The 25488-nt window shown below is 40.4% G+C and overlaps 1 protein-coding gene across 6 annotated transcripts in view; it reads left to right on the top strand.

Annotated features, from left to right (window-relative positions):
• The first annotated feature begins 9589 nt into the window (after positions 1-9589).
• The window catches only part of SSX2IP (SSX family member 2 interacting protein), a 41659-nt gene continuing 25760 nt past the window's right edge, over positions 9590-25488 (top strand). For 2 of the 6 annotated variants that reach the window (XM_027058739.2, XM_027058736.2), the window contains exon 1: positions 9590-9744. The gene's annotated coding sequence lies outside the window, so the exon portion shown is untranslated. Of the gene's footprint in view, positions 9745-9830; positions 9990-10197; positions 10338-12168; positions 12188-25488 lie in introns of those variants that run through there. The other 4 variants (XM_053214337.1, XM_027058737.2, XM_027058738.2 and 1 more) reach the window with 3 other exon arrangements.

Genomic DNA, 25488 nt, shown 5'->3' with positions numbered 1-25488 from the left:
ACTTTATCCACAGAAATGAGTAGATGGAAATGGGAGGAATTTGCTGTAGCAGTGTTACTCAGTTCTTCGAATTCTCAATTATATGCCAAGAGTCACGTGATGATTTATCGTTTGAATTACTTGTAATGCTCTATCAGGCAACAGTTCTGTTCATCACATTCCCTCTTTCTCAACACTAACATCATCTTCAGATTTCCTGTGTTTTGTGAACCTGGGGTTAGTGCACCATAGGAAGAAGTGGGGTGTGTGATAATGACTTTCCTTTGTTAAGTGGAAAAATGGCAATTAATTGTGGGAAGGGGGTGGAAGAGAGACTACAAGCCAGTTCTCAGGCAGATTCATTAGAAGAAAAGTGTGGAAATGGAGGGTGTGGAATTGATTCCCTTCAAACTATCCATGTTCTGTACCACATGGAGAGTCTTTGTGTCTATAGGCAGAGGGTGGTTACCTCAGTTTAAAAATTACCCCTGGGGTGCCTGGGTGGCTCAGTCGGTTAAGCATCTGACTTCAGCTCAGGTCATGATCTCACAGTCCCTGGGTTCAAGCCCTGCATCAGGCTCTGTGCTGACAGCTCAGAGCCTGCAGCCTGTTTCAGATTCTGTGTCTCCCTCTCTCTCTGCCCCTCCCCCATTCATGCTCTCCCCATTCTCTCTCTCTCTTTCTCTCTCTCAAAAATAAACGTTAAAAAAAATTTTTTTTAATAAAAAAACCTACTCTTCACTAATTAGCAGCCTTTTGAACAAAAATGATTGGAGAGCAACAGAGATAAGGCAGTCCTAAATAGGTTGGTAATGACATGGTGGTTAAGAAAAGAGCCCTGTGAACCCTAGCTCTGAAATTTACTTGCTGTGTGATCCTGGGCAAATTATTTAACCTCTCCCTGCTTAATTCCTAATCTGGAAATAAAGGCAATAATGATACCTACCTTATAGGGTTGTTGTGAGGATGAAATACATCCATATTTAAGGCTCTGACAACAATGCTTAACAAGTAATAATCATTCAATAAATCATTAACATTAATACTAGGAAATTATTAAATCTTACATACGCATAAAGATGATAACTCCTAAGTAAGTTAAAAACTTGGTATATACTTTGCTATGACTGAAGTGAACTGCTTTAATTTGTAAATTAAACAAAAACTGAAGTTTCCACAGCAAGTATGTGACAGAGCAAAGCATATATTTTTGCTCAGGGTTTGCATAGTCTTAACATTCAGACTCTGCTGCCTTTTGAAACACAAGTGCACCAAAAATAAATGAAATAGAGAGTGTGAGTTGTAAAGTTATTCTTCCTAGATCAAAGAATGGCCTATGTTAGGCAAAGTTTATAATATGCTTATTTCCAGCATATATTTCCAGGACTGAAAAGTGTTTGATATGTTCTCTTCTCATCTTCTATAACCACAGAAAATTTCCATTATTTCCATCTAGAATGCCATCCCTCCCCACTACACATATACTTATTACTAAATATATCATCCAACTTTCGGTCCTAGAGGTTTGGGGATTTTGCCTTGCTACTGTTACCGGCGCCTCAGGCAGATCATGTTCATCGGTTGTATCTTTGTTAAATAAAAATTAGAGGGTTTTTTTCAATATTATTTTATTTCTCTAGTATTGCTAATTGCCTCCCCCATCACCCCATTCTAAATTTGGGTTTTATGTTTGATAGCATACACCATAAGTTGCAAAACATAACAAAGAGCTTGAAACCCCTCATTTGAATAACATCGACTTCAGGAACAGCTGTTAAGATAAAATAAATCCAAGAGAGCTCAGCAACCAAAATGCAATTGCTTTTCTCTTTAAAGGGACAGGCAGATTCACATATGATTTGCAGTCTTAAGCTGTTACTTTAAGTCAATACCATACTTTAATCGATATCAACGTTTTTGAAATCTGAAATTTTATGTGGGCAGTGTACCCAGCATATAGAAGATTCTCTTCCATTATATTTCAACTTGAGCACTTACGTGATGACATCATTGATAGAGGTTTATAAAGCGAGAAATAAAATCAGGAGGCAAGCCTCCAGATTTCTTCCTCGCTAACAATGCAGGAAAAGAAACTTTGGTAAAATATAAATAATGAAATCAAAAGGAAATTTAAAAGTAAGGTAAAATTGAAATGCTAGTTGCAGAAGGATATGAACTGTTCATTTCAACACCTCAGCCTTCTGTAATCCGATTCATATCAGAGAAAACTCTTCATTAAAATAGTTACGGAGGGGAGGCTTCGTGCCTCAGTTGGTTAAGGATCCAACTTTTGGTTTCAGCTCAGGTCATTATCTCATTGTCCGTGAGACTGAGCCCTCCGTTGGGCTCTGCACTGACAGTGTGGAGCCTGACTGGGATTCTCTCTCCCTGTCTCTGCCCCTCCCCTGATCATTCTCTTTCTCAAAATAAATAAACATTTAAAATAAATAGATAAATAGATAAATAAATAAATAAATAAATAAATAAGTAAAATAGTTATATAAAAGTCTGGGTTTAAAATGATGATAGGTGAAACCCTTTTAAGGATAGCCAGCATATTTAAAATACTTATAGAGTATTTAAGAATTTAAAATTCTTATAGAATGGATAAGTGATAAAGAGATTATTTGTTCTACAAAGATGTCATTTACCATACAAAAAGATTTATCATAATTTTCTTTGAAACACCTCATTTCACTAGGAGCTTTAGAATAAAATTTGATTTCTAAATACATTATTTACACACGGCTTTTCCTGGAAAATATCTGCAACATAAAGCAAGTACTAGGAAAAAAAAAAAAAAACATAGTGTGGCCTAAAATTTTCAGAATAACAAAAAATTTTGTAAAAAGTTATATTTATCAATATGTTATAATTTTTCTGGCCTAATTAAGAAAGAAAATATAATGTAGAAAAATGTTAATATCCTAGATATATATTATAATTCAAATGACAGAAAGTTCCATATTTTTGCTACTTTATTTAATTATTCCACTCAATCAGTCCTTTGTAAATAATTCCCATACTTCATTTTTCACTGACTTTTTGCTCACTTGACTGTTTCCACTTGTGACACTTGAGTACATTTGTACCAATAAAATGAAATATCATACCCTCAGATTACTTTATAAGAATACTATCAGGATGCTTTGGGCTGCAAGGAACACACAGCCTAACTAGTAGTGACTTAGACCACAAAGCATTTATTGTTTACTAAACTGAATGTCCAGGGGAAGGAAGCCTCAGGCTGGTTTGGGAGCTCGGTAATGTCAATATGGACTGAGGTGGCTGGGCAGTATTTCAGACCAGAAAGTCTGACTCAAGGGCCTGTGGTACACTCTACTTCTTCCCTACAGGACTGTCATTGTCCTGTGTTCCTGGGAGATTCTGAGTTCCTGTTGTGAACAGGGACCTTATATCCCTCAATGCTTGGTCCATGGTAATCATTCAATAAATATTCACTGAACCATTAGGGAAAATTTCAAATAAGAGGAGGGAGACTAGGACTATGTGAAATAAAAGGGTGCGTTGGTGCAGAATGAAATCAGAACTGTTCAAGTCAAGGCTGGATTTTTGTGCTCTGTGGTTTTTAAATAGGTTTCAGTATAACTAAAAAGCATTTGGGGTCATTTAGAGTCCTGCCACCCCCACTTCCTTGGAGGGTGTTTTGTTGGCTGATCGGTGCTCTGGGTTTAAATTTGCAAGTTTAGAAGAGTAGAATGAGCCAAATTGCTCTGAGAAAGGCTTAGAAGTCACCACAGTTTGCAAGGTTAGCTTTGTGCATGAGTGTGTGTGTATATGTACTGGAGGGGATGGGGTAGAGGGCCCGAGTAAAAACAAGGTGGCCGAAGGACAGACCCAACAGGAGATATGTGTGATTGGTAAGTTTTAATTTTTTTGTTTTGTTATTTTTTTTTAAATTCCAATACGGTTAACATACAGTGCTCTATTAGTTTCAGGTGTATAATATAGCAATTCAACAGTTCTAGACATTACTCAGTGCTTATCATAGTAAGTGAACTCTTAATCCCCTTCACCTATTTTACCCATCCCCCCACTCACCTCCCCTCTGGTAACCATCAGTTTGTTCTCTATAGTTAAGAGTCTGCTTTTTGGTGTATCTCTTTTTTCTTTGTTTTATTTCTTAAATTCCACATAGGAGTGAATTCATACAGTATTTGTCTTTCTCTGACTGACTTATTTATCTCTTATCTCTTATCTCTTAACACTATGCTGTCTAGATCCATCCATGTTGTTGCAAGCTTTCATTCTTTTTGTAACCAAGTAATATTCCTTTATATATATATATATATTCAGTAAAAATATAAAAAACGTTATACTTAGTATGAGTAGATACTAAAGAAGATGAGTTTGTGTCAACGACTTATGTTAATGTGATCCAAATGTTTTATATCAGAATTCAAGACAGTCCCTATTAATGCTCAAAATGCTTGCCCATTGTGTGTGTGTGTGTGTGTGTGTGTGTGTGTGTGTTACACGCGTGTTCACTGTATTTACTAAAGGAGGTATGTTTCTCTCCCAGAAATAAAGGTTTTGAGAACTACTCCAGTTGATATCTTACCACCTTTCTTGATAATATATTATAATTGTTTGAGTGATTTATGCATAATCAAGTTTTGCATGGCATATTTTTAAATTAACAAATTGATTTGGGGACAAATGGGAGAGTTGGAAACCAAAGTGTTAGAGCTTAATAAATTCATCAGGCATTCTTGCTCAAAGAGAACCCTTTCACCAAAAAAAAAAAAAAAAAAAAAAATACTAGGGGTGCCTGGGTGACTCAGTTTGTTGAGTGTCTGACTCTTGATTTCAGCTCAGGTCATGATCTCACGGTTCATGAGATCGAGTCCCACTTTGGGCTCTGCACTGACAGTGCAGAGCCTGCTTGGGATTCTCTCTGTCTCCCTCTCTCTCTGCCTCTCCTCTGCTTGTGCTCTCACTCCCCAAGTAAATAAACTATTTTAAAAAACATTAAAAAAAATACTAGAGCAAAACACTCAGCAGACTAGACAAAAATCTAAAGCATTAAGAATGGAATACCTGGAAGATTGTCAGGCATCAGGTCATTGTACGCTGTTCTGTATGTTTGTATGTGTCAGAGTAGGGTGGGACAGGTAATGTGAAGGGACAGTTTTCTTTTCTGGAGATTTTCACCTGAGTGGAGATGAAAGGAAAAGGGCACCACAGTGGTCTGTTTTCCTGCAGACTTAGCCAGGACTTTGTAAGTGGCACAGGACTCTCATTTCAAGCCAGACTACAAGTGGCCAAAATCCAAAGGGATTTGCCAGGAATGAATCATGTTTGGAAATGCGGCATGATGTAGAGATTCAGTCAGATAGCTAAGGGAGCCAAATCCAGCCAAGTATAAGGCCACCTTTTAGAAGTCAGAAAGCAGAGCTGGTGGCTGGTCTCCGCTTTTTGTCAAGCTTGCAGGGTGAAGATTGCCACAGTTCTCTCTCCTCTGTGGAGGACTCCCAGACCACTGAGCCCACAAGGAGGACTCTGAAGTCTTTGGGCCTTGGAACCTGTCCTACAGTATTTTGCAGTTAGTTACAAACAGCCTTAAATTGATCTTGTAAATAAAATGAGGCCATGGGTAAGAGAATCGCTAGCACAATATCCAGTAAGATTTTGTTTATCCACCCTGCCACCCCTGGAAAGATGGTCTTGGCCAGAACACAGAAATAATAAAAGTGTAGCCATTAAGGAGAAGTGGCTCAGCCCATCTTCTCATCTGTTACAGCCTACAGGCTCTGACAAGAAATATTCTCCTCTAGGTCCAGAAATGGTTGCTGTTATTGAAATAGTCCAGATGGTATGAATTACAACAGAAAGGCTTTATAAGTTTGTCCATTATTATCCAGATTTGAATATACACATTAGTAGAAGCTGTGTGGCCTGAATGTTTGCTGTGGTATTTGAAACAGTGGTTTCTAAGGCATGCGTATGAGTAAATAGGGAGTGGATTATTAATTTAATACATATACTAAAGTCAGAACCTATTTATTTCTGTAAAATAAAAATATTTTAAAGTTATAATAATACATACTTGTAAAAATTCATGTATAACAGAAGCTAATAAAATGGAAAGCAAATGTTCCCTCCCTCCTATCTCCCTCCTTCCCTCCCAATCTCACTATTAATAGTTTGGTTAGCAACCCTCCAGGGCAGGCATGGAGGGGCTGCAAAGGCGAATACAACCAAGATCACTGTCTTCATGAGGCTTCCATTCCAGTCGGGGGGGAGACAGACCATAAGCAAGGAAACAAGTAAACAAATAGAACCAAGCCCAAAGAAAGATTACTTTATATTTGAAAGTGGGGTCTGAATGATGAAAAAGAATCAGAGTTTAGACCCTTGTGGGAAGAAAACTGAATGGCAGGTTCAAGGGACAGAGTGCCACAAAGGGCACCACTGTGGCTGGGACTTTGTGTGTCATAGTGAGATTACCAAGAGGGGGATGGGAGCCAGATCATGTGTGTATAATTGGTTAGGAAGTTCATGTCATGCTAAATACAACGAGAGGCCATTAAACATTCTTAATCAGGGGTGGGGGACAGAAAGGATCTGATTTTCATTTTTGAAAAACTGATGTAGTAGGGGCAATGTCTGCAGTCTGCAGACATTTTGGAAGAGGTTCATTCACACACACAAACACATATACATTTAAATATACTTTTTCTGCAACTTGTTATTGGTGTACATTTTTAGAACTCCTCTTTGCAATTAGGTTCCGAATCAGTTTACTGTCTTAGAAAATCAAACACATCTTGTTTTTTGACCTTTATCTACCCAAATGCAGCAACTTAGTTGGAAAACACAGGTTTGGCATTTTAGCATGGCTCCAGAATGTGTTCATCAGATTTGGCTCTGAACAACTTTTGGATTGTCTCAAAAATCAGGTTTATTCTCAAAAAAAAAAAAAAAATTCTTTTCAATAAATTCAGTCCCTACTGGTGTGATACCTTTCTAGCAGCATCAATGGAATAGGTCATGTATACAGCCTGCCAAAGTGATTACTTTGAAACGAAAACCACTCATTTGAAGTTATGTTTATTTATTCACCAAATAAATATTGAGCACCAACAACTAAGTACCAGGCACTGTTTTAGGCACTGGGGATACATCAGTGAATAAGCATGTGAGGAGTATGCAGGTATGCAGAGCCCTACTCAGTGATGTCTGGGTTCTGGGTTGCTTTTCCTGAATTCTTCTTGTTTTTCTCTCACTATTGAGGGATATACCACAGCAGCTCCAAACACATCTTGCTCACTGGAGGATGGCCAAGGCAAGAGGTAAGGAAAAGAATTCTTATGGGTTCTCAGGGATAAAACTCTTCCTCCAAGTCTCACACCCTCTTACTTCACATTATTACTCACCAGAATTAGGTCACATGCTCAGGTCCTAAACCAGTTAACAAAGAGGGACAGAGTATCAAGACAGGTTTAGACCAGTTCTCAAAGTGTAATCTTAGGAACCCTGGAAGGAGGTGGCGATCCCCAAGACCCTTTCAGGAAGTGTGCAGTCAAATCAATTTTAATCATAATGCTACGATGTTATTTGCCCTTTTTACTACCATTCTTTTATGAGCGTGTAGTGAAGGCGACCTGAAATAGTGCAACAGATTGAATTCAGCAGATGGAATAATCAAACTGTCTTCCATTAGGCCAGACATCAAAGATATCTGCAAACTTTTAAATTAATATCACTCTTTACTATATTGGGGGAATATATACTTATTTTCCATTAAAATGTGCTATTTATGTTAAGATGTAATTTTTATTTTTTTAAATAAACATTTTAAATTTCTGTTTTAATTTCTAGTACGGTAAGTGTCAATATAACCTATATAAACAACAGCTCTTTGGGCCCCTCTATCATTTTTAGGAATGGAAAGAGGTTCCTGAAACCAAAAAATCGAAGACCACTGTTTTATTCAGACTGACCTGATTCATCCTTGGGGGTGGGGGCACGTGTGAATTTCCAGACCTCAGCCTGACCCAAGCCTTCTTTTCTTAGAATCCAAGTCTGTTAGTGGTTAGGTCACAACAGGGTGTGCCAGAGGCTGCTTTTTGAATTGCTTGAGCTCAACTCTTATACCTGTTGAAGAGTGAGCACTCCCTTTTTAACTGTGAGGGGAAATGGCCAAAATGAAGCCTTGGTATTTCAAGGAAAAACTGTCATATTAAGTTGCTTCTTAGGATGGGGAGGGGTGTGGGATTTTGAGGGATGGATAGTTGAAATTTCAAAACCCTTCTTGGGAACAGGACTAAGCCCCTCGCCCCCGTATCGGTGGCCTGGGTTAGGGGATAGGTAAGTAATCTTTGGTGATAATTGGTTTCTTCCTCCCCATCAGCCCTACGCTAATAGCGAGCTTGCAATGATGGCCCCTAACAGGCTATTTGGCTGTCATTCACCTATGCTTAACAACATCTAGCCAGCCTCCTGATGGCTTAGGCCAAAAGCAAAGAGGATTTCATTGGACTCTGAAGCTGTCACCATGGTGTGCTCACTTTCTCGCCTTGATCTTTCATCCAGGATTGGGGGTCTGTGCGTGTACATTGGGGGCGGGGGAGGTGGGAGCACTACACCCTCCCTTGTTCTTCAGTGTTAATATTTGTTTTTGTCTCAATTATTTAGGTTTCCAAGAGCTCTCAGGAGCCTCCTTAAAATACCAAACCTGTTTCTCTCCTCTTGAGTAAATCCATTGGCTCCACTAAAAACAAACAAAATCCATCAAAGCACATCTTTGTGTTTTTTCTAACTCCGCTCCTATGCCTGCGACTTCACCATCTGATCTCTTTCCTTTCCCCGGCCCCTCTTCCTCCCTGGAGAATTTTAGGCTGCTATGGAAGAGGGGAGGAGCCGGTTTGACCCCCGCTACGGGAGCAACACAGGCATTCATTTTCTCTGCACATATTTTGCTGAGTGGGTGTGGGACATTTCTGCATAAACTTCTAGTTCACGAGTGCCATCGTCAGTTTTCTCGCTGTCTTCTGCCCAGGTCCGTTTCTTTGCCCTAATTTTACATGTAACTTTCCCCGGGTTGGGTTGTTTGCATCCATGATTCCCAACGCTTGAACCTCCCTTCCCCTGGGCCTGACCTAATTCTGGGTGCCGGCTGTTGTTTGGTTTATTTCTCCACTTTTGCCAGCGCACGTGGCTCTTTTGGGATGCTTCATTTTTGCTTCTAGGGTGGGTGTTGGGGTTCACTGGGGTTCGGAACACGTGCCTTGAAGCAGCCACGACCCGCTTCCCCCACGGAGCCCAGGGGCCCCAGCCCCGCGGGCGTAAGGAGGGGGCGGGGAGCAGGGCCCGGGTGAATCACAGGGCGTAACAGGTGCCGCAGCCGCAGCTGCGCCCGCATCCCTCTCCGGCTCTAGGGATAAGGTTTTCTTTTTCTCTAGGTTTTTTTGGAGGGGGTGGAGGAGACTCTGGGGGCCAATGCAGGCCGCGGTTGTTCATCGCCTAGCAACCGGAGGAGCCAATGGGAGGCGGCTGAGCCTGCGGCGCCGGCGGCGCGGGGGCGGGGTGGGAACCTAGCGAACCTGCCCAGGCTGGGGGTGGCCGCGAGGGGAGGAGCGGAGCCCGGCCAAGGGCGGGGAAGGCGGGAGCCCGAGGCGGAGGCGGGGCCGCCGGCGCGGGGCGCTGCGTGCCGCGGCGCCTGTGCGGGCCCCCGGGGCTGCGAGAGCCGGCTTAAGACAGCAAGCGGTACCTCCCCCGCCGCTCTCGGGGGCGGTGACGGTGAGAACTCTTCCCCCCCCCGCCACGCGAACGGGGATTGTGACGCGCCCGCCCGGAGAGGGGCGGGGGCGCCGGCGGGGCCTGGGGTGGGCGCCGGCTGGGAGCCAGAAGGCGGGTGCGGAGGTGAGCGCCGGCACCTGGCTCGGCGCCCCGCTCCTCTGCGAGAGGCTTGGCGCGGCCGTTGGGGCCGTTGGAGGAGGCGGGCGAGCTTTGACCCCGGCCGTGGCTGGAGGAGGAGGTGGGAGGTAGGTGCCAGCGCGGGTCCGCTCCCGCTAGCGGTCGCAGCGCTGCGCCCCCGGGAGGAATCCGGACCGCGGAGCCCCAAATCCTCTCCCGGATGGAGAGAGGGTGGCGCCTGGCGTGGGATGACGAGCGACGTGGGGGAGGAGGGGATGGCCAGTTTGGGGCTGCGGTGTGTCGCTAGCGGAGGCTGCGGGGCATGCGGGCTTCGGGATTTGTTGGGGCGAGCCGCAAGAGGCAGTCCTTAGAATGAGTTACTGACTGAGCGGCCCGTGGCTGCTGCGGGGGAAGAGATCCCCGATGGAGGTCTAGTTAAAAGTCAAGGGGAAGAGCTTACATCATCTAAAAGGCAGGCAAGTGTGAAAATATTTTGGTGTAGAATTTTAACAGTAGAGAACGGTAAGCCGAATTGTGAGCTCCCTGCCCGCTTTTGAGCCTATGCTGATCGCCCTGTTTTGCAAGCCACAGGAAATGGAATCTGCTAAATAATTTGTTCCTAGCACGTGTAATGTGGCGATCTTTAGATTATTACCTCATTTCAAGGTCCGTAGTTGTGATTGCCAGATTGTCATTACTTGCAACTCTGGCACAGTTCTTGTTGAATCTGAGAGAATCGAGATTTCCCTTTCGTGGGTGGGGCATAATGGGGGAGAGGATTAGAAGAGGCACTCCTCCAAGAGTGGATCTAAACTGAGTGGAAGCGGCCTGGAGTTTGAAATTGCTAAAGCTTCCCTAACATAGATTAGAGTCTGACTGTACAGTTGGTGGTGAAAGATGGATGCCTTGGAACATTGCATGGCTCAGGAGGAATTGGTTTACTCTTTAGGTAGAAGAAAATTCTGGTAGCTTGATCTTGAGCTGAAAGGTGGGTATGACTTGACACATTTAGGAGATTGAATAAAACTTGAGAAGAGTGAGAGATCTGGAGAGTGACAAAAATGCTTTTAGAGTTAAACTTGAAGTCAAGCTATCTTGAAATTTAGAAGAAGTTAGAGGTAGATTTATGAACTTGGATTCAGACAGAACTTCCATCAAAACTCCTCTCCTATAGCTATCATAACACAGAGGCCAAGGAATCTTATGTTTTTCAAACTAAACAAGTAAAAAAGCTAATGACCAATTTGACCCACTTTTCTGTTTGCTGTTAGTGAAAGTTCCTCAAACAAAATGGTTCTTTGAAAAGAGGATTAGCAGCTGATAAAATGAAGGCTCGTTTAGTGACTTTGCGGGGCCTCTTCAGCCAAGTCATTTTATCCCTTCCTTCCCTCTTTCCCCATCTGTGCAATGAAGATAATAAAGCCCTAGGATTAAGTAACATGGGTGAAGCAGCTTGAAGATAACTGCAAAGACTGTTATTCTAGGCTGAAATGTGAAGATCTCCTCATAACACATTGTGCCTTGTGACAAGACTTGTTAAAGTACGTTCTGTTCCAGGCATGCCGAGGTGACATATATATGAGAACTAAAACGTTAACTGTTCAGATGGTTTGTCAGAAGCCTCAAGACCGGCACAAAGATTGTATATACTCATGGGTTCTCCTAAAACCCGACCTAGCTGCTCTTTGACAAAAGCAGGTTTTAAAAAGGTGGACATTATAAAAGTAGACAAAAGTATCCTTATATGTGTAGTATGTGCCTACAGATAAAAAGGTCAAAGACATTGCCCCACAAGTGTGTGATTTTAGTTCGTTTCACATCCTTAAATCGGAGTCAGTCCAAAGCTTTTTAAGTAGTGTTTCTTTTCATACATTTTACGATAGCTGTGAATATGCCTTGTTGGTTTGTTGCGCTCAAGACACAAAAGGGTTTTGATACTGTGAGGGGCTTTTTGTGTCTTTAGTGATGGTGATTATGATTAGCTGGTAATGAAGGTAGATGTTAATCTTGAATTCAGAGGTGACCTAGAGAAGTGCACCATTCACTATTGCTTATGGAAAACAACCTAAAATCATTACTTTTGATAGTGGGTCAGTAGTATACATAGTACCAGCAGATGTACTGAATTATGCTTTAATAAACACTGAGCTTCTGCTTGCCAGACCTAAGGATAAAAAAGATGAGTGTTGCCTTGAGGAGTTTGTTTTGTAGGAAATTAACAGTGTAGGGAGGGAGAGAGCAAAAATAGAAAAGAAAAATTGCAACTAGGAATAGGCTTCAGAAAGGAGAATTTCGGCTGTGTTTTGACAGAGAAGGAGTTCACCTGGTAAGTGCATGGTGTCACGTTGTGCCCAATATACTGTTGGGGAAATACTAGTGGATTGGTTGTTGGAGTCAGGTGGGGTGTGTTAGTGATAAGGTTAGAGAACAGAGCTATGACCTTTGACCAGTAGATGCTAGGGAGTTTTTAAATGGTTTTGTTTTGTTTTTTATACATTTTTTTTTTTTTTAGTGTTTATTTATTTTTTGAGAGAGAGACAGAGTGTGAGCAGGGGAGGGGCAGAGAGAGAGGGAGACACAGAATCCGAAGCAGGCTCCAGGCTCTGAGCTGTCCGCACAGAGCCTGATATGGGGCTCGAACTCAAGAGCTGTGAGATCATGACCTGAGCCGAAGTCAGACGCTTAACTGACTGAGCCACCCAGGCACCCCGCTTTTAAATGGTTTTTATCCAGGAGAATTATACTAGATTTTTAGAAGGGTATTTCTGCCAAAGCCAGTAATTTGAATGATCTGAAAATGTTCTGAATGTAGATAATCTAAGTAGAATCTAAGAGACCTCAGCCCTACTCAACAGTTAAATATAGTTAAAAAATAGTTTTTGAAGCCCCCAGAAACTGTAGGAAAGAAAAGTGATTATTCATAGAACCAATTTTTATCAAGGATGTTTTACTTTCAAGATTGGGGGAATAGGGATACAAAGATAAATAAGATATAGCTCCATTTTCAAGCAACTTGTAGTTCGGTAAGAGAAATAAAATTATAATGCAGTACAGAAACTAAGTGTCATTAAGGGCTGTTAAAAAACAAAGGCCCTAGCACTGTAGGATTCCGAGATGAGAGAAGACCCACAAATTGCCTTTTAAATGAAAAATAAGTTCTTGGGACACCTGGGTGGCTCAGTTGGTTAAGCTTCTGACTCTTGTTTTCAGCTCTGGTCCTGATCTCAGGGTTGTGAGCTTAAACCCCTAGTCGGGCTTCTTGCTGGGTGTGGAACCTGCTTAAGATATTCTCTCTCTCTCTCTCTCTCTCTCTCTCCCCCCCTCCCCCTCTTTCCCCCTCCTCCCCCTCCCCCCTCCCTCCCCTCCCCCTCTCTCTCCCCCTCCCCCCTCTCTCCCCCTCCCCCCTCTCTCCCCCTCCCCCTCTCTCCCCCTCCCCCTCTCTCCCCTCCCCTCTCTCCCCTCCCCCTCTCTCCCCCTCCCCCTCTCTCCCCCTCCCCCTCTCTCCCCCTCCCCCTCTCTCTCCCCCTCCCCCTCTGCTCCTCTCCCTCTCCCCCCCATCCCCATCTCAAAAAAAAAGTTCCTAAGTAGAAATTAAGCTACAGCCAGTTAGCCAATAATATTTACAGCTCTCATCTGTTAATTCTTGCTTCCTATATTGCCTTCCCTCCCTCTTAACTCTCCTGAGTCGAATTTTGGTTTTGACCATTCTACTACTACTTTGACCTTGGGCAAGTTATTACTTGACCTTATCTTCTCTGTTCTTAGTCATCTCATTTGTAAGTTAGGAATAATACATACTTCATGGAGTTGTGATTAAATAATATGTTAATATCCATAATGGTGCCTAGAAAAATAACTTACATTTATTATTTAGTATTTCTATTTGATATAAAAATGCTGCAATTGAATAAGAACTAACTTAAGGACAGAATGTTTTTATTTTTTTGAGTTGCTAGCAGATCTGTGAGCATCTAATAAAGTCTCCACATGTAAGGAACTCAGTTTTCACATTCTGGGAAACTAACCTTGAGTAAATGATTTATTGTCTCCTTTTCATATTTGCTCATCACTTTTCTGAAATCCAATTTTTTCACCTTTGTCATAAAGTCACTAATTGCCAAATCCACCATATTTTATTCAGATCTTGCCCTTTCATGGCCTTTGCTGCTGTTCATTACCCCCTCTTCTTTAAAAATTTCTTTTCCCTTAACTTTCCTAGAGTCCACCCCCTACCCCAGTATTTATCTCCCCCAGTATATATCCAGGTTCCCTTCACTCACCTGCTACATGTTAATGTTCTTTAGAGTTCTTTCTGCTGCCTCTCTTTTTCTGTACCACATATGTGCTGACGACTCCTAAATCTGCCCTGATGTCTTTTGATCTCCAGGCCCTAGAGTTTATCCCCATTTGAATGTCTCATGAGGGCATCTCTAAACCTGGTAAGTTCTACACTGAGGTCATTATCACATACTTAACTACACCTGATTTTATTAATCTTCTTCCTCTGTTCTCTTTAAGTGACACTGTTACCTGTCTAGCACCAAAGACAGATTTTTGCATGAGAATAAATGCCTCCCTTTTGTATACTTGTCATCGCGTTTGTCAGTCCAACTTCCGAAGTGTTTATCTGTCCTTCATGATCCTCATCATCATGGCTAAGTCCATCAGCTGGACCCTGACCATTAATTGCGTAGTTGGCTATTAATATTTTTGTGCCAGGGCTGCCGAGAATGGAACCTTAATGTTTTGGAAACATCGAGTTGGGATGAGATTGCTAGAAGAATATTGCTCTAAAGGAATCCTAGCACTACATACAATCATGTATAGGGTTTTAATGAGTGGCCAGTAGCTACTTACAATCTGAGATGAGTACCGGCTATTGCATATGCCTTTCATCTGAGAGTTAGTCTAGGTTGTAAAGGTCCCAGTCTTGAGTGTGTCAGTCCTTTGCCAATAGATTGTCATCTGCTTGTCTGTACTTTTCTGTCTAAAATTTGGCACCTTCAACATTATTCTTTCTATTCTGTATCCAAGTCTTAGAAATATCCCCACACAAAAGATCTAGAATATAAAATGCAAGAAGACATCTTAGAAATCATTAATAAGTAAACCCGTCATCAACTGTGTTATTTTATAATGAAGAGATGGGCCTGCAGAATTCATATCATTTGCTTGGGATACGTGTTGAGTGTCAAGAGGAGGCCAGGATCTGTGAGGCTTTGGAATCATTAATAGCTAGTTTTTATTCTTACCTTCCATATTATTAAATAGCTGGATTTTCATTCCTGCTCCCAGGTTTGTAACTGGGCAAGTTAGTTTAAGCTGTCTCAGATTCTTCCATCTATAAATGGTGTTCTGTCTGCTCCTTTCTAGAGCCATGGTAAGGATGGCATAGCTGATGAGCCACTCGGCTGAGAGTTGTTCTCTCCTACTGGTTTCTTGTAATTAACTGGCATAGGAGTTCCAGTTCTTCACTCCCTGTCCATGCATCCTTTGTAGATCTGTATGGCTTCATAGATCCTTGAAACTATAGCCAAAACTGCTTGTTTTTATACTTTCAGGGGGAAGAATCACTAGCTTTAGATCCTGTGACTCAAAACAGCTTAATCCCTGCCTTAGGAGTTGTCAGGCTGAGGACCCAGGGCTCTTGGTGCCTCATAGCCAGACCAGGTAGAATTTAGTGTTTGACATATTTGAGGGACATTATATATTTAAAAAAAAATTAAAGGACTTCAGATACAAAGAATTAGTTATATTCTTGGTTCAGGACACATTCTCATAATTAGTCTATTTATTTAGTTTTAATGATAGGCACCATCTAACATAACAGTAGTGCCTTGACAATAACCTCTGTATAACCATATAGGCCCTTCCAGCCCTTTTCCCTACCTGTCTCACCTGAGGCAACCGTTTACTGAATCTTATATTCATCATTCCCTTGGTGTCTTTTAAAATACAGTTTTATGGCATCTACGGGTTTTCCAAACACATACACAATTAACAACTATGTTACGTGCCCTGTCTTCTGAGCCTTTTTTTTCACTTACTATAATGCAAAATTCATCCACGTGGTATTGCTGAGACTCCTCTATGTTGTGTGTCTCTGGGATTTTCTGATTGCTGCCTAATACTCTGTTTTGCATATATGCCCCACTTTTTTTTTTCATTCTGTTGCTCTTGGGTGTTTGGGTTGCCCCAGGGTTATGCTCTTGTGCTACTTGGCTCATATAAAGAATGTCACTATTTATGTTCATGCCCCTTTGCACAGAGATGCACAAGTTTCTCTTGGATTTATACCTATAAGGGGACTTGCTAGGTTGTAGAGTATATGAATGGGATATATGAATTTCAGCTGCCAAACTTTGTTTTTCAAAGGTGCTCCCTACCTTCCAAGGTTTGTTGAGCCTTAGCCAGGTTCTCTAGGACTGTTATTTTCAACCCTCATGTAGTACTCTGGAACACTTTTACATTATTCTCGAAATCCATTCTGTAGCACCCGTAGGTAAGAATTCCTTTTTGGTATTCCATATTCTAAGTGCATAAATAGAATACTAACTTACACTGAAACACATTCTGTAGAGTATAAGCCACGTTCTCAGACTTGATGCATCAGAATCCTGTGGAGTTTCTGTTAAAACACTGATTTTCTGTGTCCCACTCCCAGAGTTTCTGAATCTTTAGACCTGGAATGGGACTTGAAAATTTGCATTTTTAGCAAGCTCTAGAAGCTACTGATGCCCATCCTGAGACCACAATTTGAGAACTATAACCAATGACTGAATTTGGGCTGAATCATTGAGAAAGCTATTGTACATGATTACACTATTACAAATTCATGAATTATGGTGGGTTTTTTGTTGTTGCTGTTTCCATTGCCTTTACTATGTGTTGTTACCGTAATTATTTTAGGAATAAAATACCGATAAGTGGGAACTTTTTTATTTGGACTTCTTAGCTCACTTTCAACCTTACAAAGTAAGATAAATTTTAAAACAGTGCTTCTCTTTTGTTCTTAACAATCCTCTTGTAAGAATATGATTGTTGCTTTCCTACATGTATGCTGGAAGAATTTGAAATTGGTATACTGTCTCTAAATTATCATGCTCTTTTTTTTTTTTAAATTTTTTTTTTTAATGTTTTATTTATTTTTGAGACGGAGGGGCAGAGAGAGAGGGAGACACAGAATCCGAAGCAGGCTCCGGGCTCTGAGATATCAGCACAGAGCCCGACGCGAGGCTTGAACTCATGGACTGTGAGATCATGACCTGAGCCGAAGTCGGACGCTTAACTGACTGAGCCAGCCAGGCACCCCTAAATTATCATGCTCTTGATTCGTACACTAGATCACCTTGCTGCTTCTATGAGCTGGCACCAATCAAGATTGAATTGAAAGCCATTCTGAGATGCACTATAACTTAAATGTGGGTTCTTGTCTGTCATCATACTAAAGTAGCATACCTCACACTAATATGTCATTGAACTTAATTGACATTTATTCAGCAAATGTTTTACTGGATCCTACCATGGCTCATTTATGATACATCATAGCAAAGCAGAGTACAAACAGTACAGTGCCAGGCCTCTTGACCAGTAGGTCAGTTTAGGTAGTGGGAGACAAGTTTCATTACAGTGAGATCTGTGTTGTAAAAGGTAATGCATAGTGGGGGCACCTGGGTGGCTCAGTTGATTAAGCATCCAACTTCAGTTCGAGGATTGGAGCCTTGCATCTGACTCTGTGCTGACAGCTCAGAGCCTGGAGCCTACTTCTCTCCCTCTCTCTCTGCCCCTTCCCTGCTCACTCATGCTCTGTCTCTCTTTCTCAAAGGTAAATATAAAAAAAAAAAGTTAATGCAAAGTGACCTGGAAACACAAACAGAAGGGAATGGCAGTTCCAGGAAAGCTTGGCAATTTGGGGTCTATATTCACTAGATTAAAAACAAAATTTTTTGGGGCGCCTGGGTGGCTCGCTCAGTTAAGCATCCGACTTCGGCTCAGGTCATGATCTCGCGGTCTGTGGGTTCGAGCCCCGCGTCGGGCTCTGTGCTGACAGCTCAGAGCCTGGAGCCTGTTTCGGATTCTGTCTCCCTCTTTCTCTGACCCTCCCCTGTTCATGCTCTCTCTCTCTCTCTCTCTCTCTCTCTCTCTCTGTGTCTCAAAAATAAATAAACATTAAAAAAAATTAAAAAAAAATTTTTTTTAATGGCTATAACATGGAATGTTTTGTCTGTGCTTATATACTTCACATCCCAGTTGCTCAGTTGGAATAATTACTATCTTATTGTAATGTAGTCTCAAGGTGACTTGGCAGAAAAGTGAGTATTTATGTTTGTGTTCAGTTTGAAAAGCAGCTCATATACTGTGTTTTCCCTCCTCTCTTACAATAAAGACAGTAAGGTGTAATAGTTAATGTGTTGGACTGCTTGGGTTTGAATGTTGGCTTTGTCACACTCTAGCTGTGTGACCTTGGGCAAGAAAACCCTCTGGGTCTCAGTTTTGTCATCTGTAATGGGGTGGGGGAAGATAACTATTTGGGCTGTTGTGAGATTGAATGAGTTATTACATTAAAATGCTTTAAATTTTTCCTAGTTAATGGTTTATCCTCAATAAATTGTTATTGTTGTTAGGGGCACCTGGTGGCTCAGTGGGTTGTCTGACTCTTGGTATCGTCTCAGGTCATGATCTCACAGTTTGTGAGTTCAAGCCCCACATCAGGCTCTGCACTGACAGTTTGAAGTTTGCTTGGGATTCTCTCTCTCTTCCCCTTCCGCTCTTTTTTCTCTCTCTCAAATAAATAAACCTAAAAAAAAAAAAAGTTAATCTTGTTAGAATTAGGTAGAAGCTCTTTTGCTAAACATACGGTTGTGAAGACCATGTGTGCACATTTTTATAAAGAGGAAATTTTGATATGAATAGCTGTACTCAACTCCATATTAGGTCCCATGAGAAATGTAAAAAAACATAGTTAATAGACTCAAAATTCTTTAAAGGTCACCTAGTTCAGCCTCCTCATTTTGCAGATGTGGATACTGAAAACCAGAGAAATGATGACTCGGTCAAGGTTGCTCAGTGAATGACAGAAGTGGCCCCAAGAACATTAGCCCCTGACACCTGGTCTAGTGCTGTTTCAATATCCTGTGCAGCTTCCTGAAGTGACACTGTCCTGAAACAAACTAACAATTCGATTGGGGAGCCATGACCAGAACAGATAAAAACATAAGCAGTGCAAGTCAGTGTATAATGAAGTATCAGGTGATGGGGAATATCTCTAAGTACATACCTTATGTAACTTAATAAACTGCTCTCCTGACGCAAGGAAGTACATCTTATTGCTGAGTCATAGAAGATCAATAGAGTAAGAGCATTCTTTTTTGAAAAGAACCTTCATAGTTATAAATCCGTGTCAATCTGTTTCCCTTCTTTCTCCTACCAAATTGAGATTATAACTGAGCCAGAGGGATAGTCCCTTTTGCTAGGTGTGCCAGTACTCTATCTTTACTCTTCACTGCAGTGCAGTGGGGGATGGTCTTCCCTGATGGGCTAGATCCCCATGGATATACTCCAACAAAGCAGGGCATCATTGTGAAGACTGCGTCACCGTTGCTCACTTGTACGTGTGAATAGGTGGGATAGGTGCTAGAAATGTAATTGATTGGTGGAGAGAGCTTCTCATTTGTCTAAGTTGATATTTCCACTAAAGGGTAGGGATGCTACCATCTGGGATTGAGGTGGGAGTACTTCCTCATACATTATCTCATTAATTGTGCATGAGCCCACTGCTTTTAAAGATACTACAAAATAATCCATGCTTCTAAAACACTCCAGCTATATCAAAATGTCCTATTAAAGAAGTGAATGGAGGTAGGGTCCACCCCTCCCTACACCCAGCCATCTCATCCCACAGGATTGTCATGTTAGTAACAGTTTATAACTTTTCTAGACCTTTCTCCTAAAGTTAGGTAGTATTTATATAGTTTGATTTAATGAAACATGGTGATCATACTATTGATATTATCCATACTGGGTTTTTTTTCATGCTGTACATGCAGATCTTCTTGAATAATCCCAAAGTAGCCCATCTTTTGGCTAAACTATCTGTATTGGCATTTAACTGCTTATTGACGGACGTTTAGATTGTCTCCAGTTTGTTGTCATTATGGTATGCTTGCTCATTTGTCTGATGGGATATGTAGTAATAGAAGCCTTTTACAGATTGCAAATTTTTACAGACTGATAGATCGCCATCTAAAACTACAAACTACTGACCACTGCTAAAGTTCTCTTTCCCTTACGTAATTGATTATCTGAGTAGCTGTAGGACTTTTGTATAATTTCTCACCAGTTTTTGCCCAACAGGGCTGCTTGCTTTTGTTTGTTAAGATACTGCAGATGTTTATCATTGTAATTGCCTTTTAAAAACGTGGATTTTTTTTCATCATTGTAAGGAAAACACATTCACTTACAGAAAACTTGGAAGACACAAAAAACTAACGATTACGCATAAGATCTGTGTGTAAATGAAAGGGATAAAGTCTGGCTCTTCCCCCTCCCTTTTCTACTCACAGGTTGTTCTTGTTTTCTAGTTTTTTTCTGTTATAACAAATTTCTATCTTTATAGAGCAGAATTTATATCTATCTGTATATACTCATAGTTTTGGGAGTTTTTTAAAGACCAGATAAGGTCATGTTAGATAATTGTTCTGCAACTTTTTTTTTATTATTAACAAAATATCGTAAAATCTTTTCAAGTTAGTAAAGTATCTAATGATAGCTAACGTTTATTGAGTACTTACTGGGCACTTACCATGTAACCAAGACCTTATGTGAAGCCCTGCACATGCATAAACTTTTAATAAGGCTATTAAATAATTTTTAAAACTAAATATATTTACCCATCTAATAATCTTTTGAGACTAAAGACTATACTCTCCTTTTGCAAATGAGGAAAATGAAGTTCAGAGATTTCTGTCCAGGGCCACTTAGTTTGTGGGTGGTGGAACCGGGGTTTGAAACCCGGTGGTCTGGCTTTGGATCCTGTGCTCTTAACCATTATACCATACTGTTACTCATACTGCAGCAACAGTTGGTTCAAGGGTGTATATAAGAAGTTTAAAATATAGAATGTGGTTCCCTGCTTCCGAAGCTACTAAGAGGGTGGCTTTCTAATGGCAGATTCTGGCTTGGAGCTTCACCAAGATTGTATCCCTCAACCCAAAAGGATATACATGAAATATTTGACCATAATTTGTGTCTTCACACTACTTTGTGCAGTCTTTGCCCAGTTGGAGATCTGGATTAATGAGTGGTGGCCTTTAATAATTGGTAGGAGTATTGCTTCCTGAGCCTTTCATCCACTAAAGCAGCAGCATGTGTTGGTTAAGAGAATGGGCTCTGGAGTCTAGGGAGGGGGTGGGTAGCCTTTCTGTGCCTTAATTTCCGTATCTGTAAAAAGGAAATGATATAGGATTGTTGTGAGAATTGACATCATACGTAAAACATTTAGAACAGCCTCTGGCACATGTTTGTTAAATCAGTTCCTTAACTACTAGCTATGCTGTGCTTAGTTCTTCACCTATTATGTCATTAAATACCCACAACCACCCTCCAAAAAGAGAGTGCTACCCCGTTTTCCAGGTGAGGAAACCAGCTGGAGAGACTTGGTCAGGATGTGATCCTACTCTGTCTGGCTCAGGCCTGTGAGGCTTTCCCTGTTGGCACTGTACTCCCGAACCCTCAGGCCTCCTCGTAGCCACAGACTCAACAGAAGGGATGGTTAAGGGAATGCCACGTTTGGAGTTTCAGCCATCCAAGTATCTATTCAAACTTAAGTTATGAGGAATTTGTTTCTGTGGAAAATTTCTATACTTTTAAACTGTGCCACTCAGATGAGTTACTTTAGATTTTAAATTTGTAAAAGATAGATTTTCTAAGTTGAATTTGGTGTGTTTCTACACTGATATGCAAACCTCAGTGCTTTTGTGTAAGGTAGTAGAAGTATTTATAATGGAATTTAAATCTGTAGTCTTCTTTGGAGCAAAAATATAGATAGTAGTATTAGTTTTTAAAGTAATAACATTTGCTTTTTGAGAGTAATAACATCTATTTAAAATATGCTGATAACTGAATTTTTAATTTTTATGAGTGAATTTGTAAGATAGGAATACATAAAGACATAGTTTTAACAATTTTCTTAACCTGACCATTTGGTGACTCTAACTTTGTGAGATATTAGCGAAGACTTTAATTAGCTGTTTGTGACAAATCCTGTGCAATATTTAGAAGCCTAGATGGTATAGTGAGTGTTACTACATTCCTGTAATGAAAAGCTATTATTTTCTGACACTTGATTGAAGTTTTAGAATTCCGATTAGGTAGGCAATTGCACCTTCTCAAGCTTGAATTTCAAGTGAACTTGAAAAGAACACTTAAAGTGTTGTACTGTGTGAAGGAAATCTTGTAATCAAGATACTACTTACGTTTCTGCTGAGCTCTTTTTCAGTTGGTAGTTGTGTTAGAGATTTGGGGGATGAAGAGAGTAATACTTTTCTCTGAAGGACTCACATCTTTTGCATCTTTTCCATTGCTGTTTTCCTTTGCTTCCCAGAATGAACATGTTAATTTATCATCAGTTATTGACTATTGTTCTGTCTGTTAAGATTAGTGGAGGGAATACAGGAATGTAAAAATTGTAGTACGTGAGAGTCTAGCTAGGAATGATGACACAAATTAGCAAGTATACAGAGGACCTAGAGAATAGAGTTTCGTGAGCTGTGCGGAGGGGATGATGGTGGTTGTTCTGGGCTTTGAAGAAGCGTTAGTTTGGGGTTAGGTGAGAGCCGAAAACCCAGGTGGAGCACACAGGTTGGAAGTGAGTGGGCCGAATGTGGGATGCAGTTCATTTTATAAACATTTATTGAGCACCTGCTTTGTTTCAGGCACTGTTTGATACAAAGATCCTAACCCTATAGGAAAGTTCGTAACTTCCTGTAGACGTTCATAAACTAGTTGTGGGAGGCATCTGCCTATAATAATATGGACAGATGAATTGCACTACTGGATGATATTGTCATAAAGGTGATTGTTGCACTTGGCGTATATGATGTCACTTTATGTTTCAGCTAGAGACATGTAAATTATGGGAGAGACGCAAAATGTATACATATTTTTTTTTTTACTTGCATTAGTCGTCTATTGCAGCATAACAAATGACTCCAGAACTTCACAGCTTAAAACGATAGACATTTATTTCCCAATCTCTGTCCATCAGGAATTTGGGTGCCTCTGGCTCAGGATCCCTCGCTAGGCTGCTGTGAAGATGTTGACCAAGGCGGCAGTCATCAAGGTTTGACTGGGGGAGGATCTACTTCTAACCTCATTGCTGTGAGTCTAGGCAGGCTTCAGGTCTTCACTGGCTATTGGCTGGAGACATCGAGACATCAGCTCCTTGCCACATTGGCCTCTGCTCACAATATGACAGAAAGAGGGATCCAAGAGGCAGTGGGTGGTAAATGATCCTATACAGAAGCCACAGCCTTTTTATAACCCAAATATGGAAGAGAAATCTTGTCACCTCTTGGTGTATTCTCTTTGTTAGAAGCTAGCCACTGAATCCAGCCCACATTCAAGGAGCAAGGGCACCCAAAGGTGTGCACACCAGGAAGCAGGGGTAACTGGGAGTTATCTTAGAGGTTGCCTACTCCCAAATTTTACAAGTGATTATTGTATATTGAGACCCCCAGAGTCTTTTGTATAAAAGGAAGAGCAATAACCAGCCAAAGAACTTTTCTGATGGAAACAAAACAACAACAAAAAACAATGGGTGTAATTAACCTGAACTACAAATGTTTTTGCTAAACATCTACAAACTTTTGGTTTTGATGTTGTCTTAATATTTACTCTAGAATACAAAATGGTAAGATGAGTGATTCCACCCTCGTTAAACTTTCTATAGAACTGAATTCATTTCTGAGAATTGTTTTTAAACCTTTTGAAAGCAAAGTATTTCTAAATGAGGAAAAAAGCTGTTGTTTATGGCATAGCAGAAAAGTTTACGCATATGCCTCAATTTAGGTAGTAGATGTGTTCTTTTAAGGACTGTATGCTGAGTAGAATGATTTCAGGTGAACTATGGGATTCATTCTCTTTAAGAAATTTGATGGAAATCTTTCTTATTCTATTCTACTTTTAATTTAACTCTTGTTTTTCTATATATAGAGGTTTGCGTGAACAGTGTGGAAAGGTTACCTGGTGACAGAGTGAAAAGAGCAGTTTTGAAGACAGATTTGTGTCCAGGCTTCACAACCAACCAGAAATGTGGCCTCAGGCAATCCTGTTGGCCTCTCTGAGCCCAAGTTTTCTGTCTGTAATATAGATAAATATATATGAAAGAAAATGCTTTGACATGAAGAATGATAAACTTATGAAACTTACTAAAGTCTTCGTTTTTCATAAAGGGTACAGTTAATTTCAGATGTCTTACTACTTCCCAATTTTCTGTTAGGATTCTAACCTAGAAAATGCCACTAGACAATTCTTAAGTTCTGCATAATAATTTTACCCAGGAAAGACTAGAGTACCCTTGCTTATTTATACTCGAAATATGGCATTGGTACTTTGGCAACATATTAAGGAAGCCAAAGTAGTTCTTCAGAAAAGAGTAAGGTAACATTTTTACAGAAATTACTGCAGTTTTGCTGAAATTAGTAAGATTATTTGTTATGTAGACTGACTTACTGGAATGTACATTGAGAAATACTTGGAATCAAGAAAGTTTTTTAGATGGCTATATATATGTTACCCACGAGGAGGGAATAAAACTCTCTGATGTAGAGGATAGGAGAAAGAATTTTTATGGATTACTTTATAGATGTTTTCTTTCTTTAATTTATTTCAGGGTTATTCCTCAACAATTTTAGATGAATGAAAGGACTTTTACAGGATGGTTAAATTCTTCAGTCTTCAAGATTTGCTCATAAAATTCATTCATGAATTTCATCTGTCTTGGAATCCAGACAGCTTCCCTAACCAGTGGTGTATGGAGAGAAATGGGGGTTGCAGTTTACTTGAATCTGAAATGATTTACTGTAGACCTTTTCCTTTTCTCCTTCTATAGTGAATCTATAATAACAATGCTAGTATAACCAAGTTTGTTCTTATGTGACTTGTCATGGGTGCTCATGGTTCACTGTGTAATGATTTGCTATGACTTGATTTATCTATTATGTGGAACTTTTCATTGTGTGTTTCAGCACTTGGCTTTAATGGGGTCCTTCTTGGCTGCTTTTGAAGCTTTCAAAGTTGAAATACTTGTGATGGTGTTAGGTTTATGCAGAGCAGATATATTCCTGTTAGCTTTTTTCTTTATCTTTTGAAGTTAATACTAATTTATTATAACATCTTTATAAAAAATAGTTGGTATCCTTACTGAAATTTAGCTGTGGTTGAGCTAGAAATAACTTGCTTAACTTAGTCTCTTGGTTTGGGGATGTATATTGATTAATAGTCTGGTTGGGCAACTTCTTTTATTACAAGCATTCTGGCGTATAATTTGGTGCATCATTGAACAGAAGAGGATACTTAGAAACTTGTAGATTGTGTGAAGTCAGATACTGTTGGTTAAGTTCTTTTTTT

This window comes from Acinonyx jubatus, chromosome C1 (assembly GCF_027475565.1).
Source record: "Acinonyx jubatus isolate Ajub_Pintada_27869175 chromosome C1, VMU_Ajub_asm_v1.0, whole genome shotgun sequence".
Taxonomy (NCBI): Eukaryota; Metazoa; Chordata; class Mammalia; order Carnivora; family Felidae; genus Acinonyx; species Acinonyx jubatus.
This window is presented reverse-complemented; position numbering and strand designations above follow the sequence as displayed.